Source organism: Triticum dicoccoides, chromosome 4B (assembly GCF_002162155.2).
Source record: "Triticum dicoccoides isolate Atlit2015 ecotype Zavitan chromosome 4B, WEW_v2.0, whole genome shotgun sequence".
Taxonomy (NCBI): Eukaryota; Viridiplantae; Streptophyta; class Magnoliopsida; order Poales; family Poaceae; genus Triticum; species Triticum dicoccoides.
In genome coordinates, this window is record NC_041387.1 from 395,326,839 (window position 1) to 395,329,462 (window position 2,624).

The following is a 2,624-nucleotide window of genomic DNA, read 5'->3' on the forward strand; positions in this document are numbered from 1 at the left end:
AGTTAGCAGCAGTAGAGAAGGAATCGCTCGAACTGGTTCAGTTAACAGCCATCGATCAATCGCTCGGGTTCAGTAACGCGTAGTCTGTAGTGCAATAGCTCGGGTTCAGTTAGAGCCCAACGCCTCCCTCGGGTTCAGTTAGAGCCAATGCCTCACACATACGCGCATGTGTGTACGAGAGAAACGCGCATCGCTCGGCCCCCAACAACCCATCGTAACTGGGAACTCACCAAAATTTTCCCCGCCCTCGCTTCTACTATGGTTTTTTCCATCATGGACGGCCCAAAGAATGGCTGGCCCAGGACGAAAAGCCCATTTTCTGTCATGATTTTTGTCATAGAAGTAGGAGCCCACCACATCTATGATGATACCGGGTTTTGTCACAATTATCGTCATAGAAGTGTCATAAGTATGATAGAAAAAAGTTTCGTTCGGCCCAAAATGTCACGGATGTGTCTTTTTCTTGTAGTGCATCCTGCTCCATCGCCGGGTCCATGGGGTCGTCATTGCCTTTGGAGTCAACCGGGGTGTTATTCTTTCTTGCATTGTTATCGCTGTTTTTATTGTGGCGGGATTTAGAGCGGCGCCGACGTTGTCGCTTTGGTTCCTTCTCAAGAGGATTATCCTCTATTGCATCCTTCCGTTCCTTGTCGTTGTTTTCTTTTGGTGTGTCCACCATGTATATATCATATGATGAGGTGGTTGTCCAGTGCCTTGCGGGCGGTGGTTCCTGTTCCTCTCCAGCATCGTCGTCCATACCGTCGATGTCTCCGGAGTCGAAATCAAGCATGTCGGTTAAGTCGTCAACAGTGGCTATTAAGTGGGTGGTGGGTGGGTAACGAATTTCTTCGCCGTCTGCTTCCCACTCAAGCTGGACATAGTTCGGCCAAGAGTCTCCTGATAGGGAGAGAGACTTTAATGAATTTAGCAAGTCGCCCAAGGGCGAGTGTTGAAAGATATCCGCGGAGGTAAACTCCATGATCGGTGCCCAATTAGATTCGATAGCCACAGATGCACGCGGTTCAGAGCCTATGGCTGGAGACGAGTCCGAGGGTCCGATGACACAGACCTCATTGGAGGCGAAGTCTGTGTTCGGATCTAACGCTGCTGGTTGTGCGGCCTCTATGGCGGGGTCCATCCACCCGTCCTCGGATGGCATGATCTGCTCCGGATTAAGAGTCAAGGCAGCTGCAAGTGTGATCTTCCGGACACCGTCCGATGGCAGATCTAGATCGTGCTCCTCGTGACTGTTCGGCACACCTGTCATGGGCTCGAATCCGTCAAAGATCAAGTCTCCGCTGATGTCGACGGTGTAGTTCAAGCTTCCAAACCTGACCTGATGGCTAGGGGCGTAGCTATCGACCTGCTCCAGACGGCCAAGCGAGTTGGCCCGCAGTATGAAGCCGCCGAATACGAAGATCTGTCCGGGGAGGAAAACCTTGCCCTGGATCATATCGTTGTAGATGATTGAAGGAGCCATCAAGCCTTATCGTGATGACACAGTGGAACCCTCATTGAAAGCACCAATGTCGGTGTCAAAACCGGCAGATCTCGGGTAGGGGGTCCCGAACTGTGTGTCTAAGGCTAATGGTAATAGGAGGCGAGGGGCACAATGTTTACCCAGATTTAGGCCCTCTGGATGGAGGTAATACCCTACTTCCTGCTTGATTGATCTTGATGACATGAGTATTACAAGAGTTGATCTACCACGAGATCGTCGAGGCTAAACCCTAGAAGCTAGCCTATGATTATGATTGTTGTTGTCCTACGGACTAAACCCTCCAGTATATATAGACACCGGAGGGAGATAGGGTTACACATAGTCGGTTACAGAGAAGGAGATCTACATATCTGGATTGCCAAGCTTGCCTTCCATGCAAAGGACAGTCCCACTCGGACATGGGACGAAGTCTTCAATCTTGTATCTTCATAGTCCAACAGTCCAGCCAAAGTATATAGTCCGGCTGCCGATGTCCCCCTAATCCAGGACTCCCTCAGCCACGAACCCTTGGAAGATTAAGTCTCCCCGGATATCAGCGACGTAGTTTAGGTTTCCGAAACTGATCTGATGACTAGGGTCATAGCTGTCGATCTGCTCCTGATGGCCAATCGAATTGGCACGCAGTGCGAAGCCACTAAATATGAAGATTTGGCCGGGGAGAAAAGTCTCCCTCAGGGCAGAATTGTTGCGGATGGTTGATGGAGCCATCGAGCCTTCTGGTGACGACACAGTGGAACTCTCAATGAAAGCACCAATGTCTTTGTCAAAACCGGCAGATCTCATTAGGGGGTCCTGAACTGTGTGTCTAAGGATCGAAGGTAACAAGGAGGCAGGGGACATGATGTTTACCCAGGTTCGGGCCCTCTTAATGGAGGTAATACCCTACTTCCTGCTTGATTGACTTTGATGAGTATAGGGGTTACAAGAGTTGATCTACCTCAAGATCGCAATGGCTAAACCCTAGATGTCTAGCCTGTAAGAATGTATTCTTGCCCTACGGACTAAACCCTCCGGTTTATATAGACACTGGAGGGATCTAGGGTTGTACAGGGTCGGTTACAGAGAAAGGAAGGTACATGATCCGAATGCCAAGCTTGCCATCCATGCAAAGGTGAGTCCCATC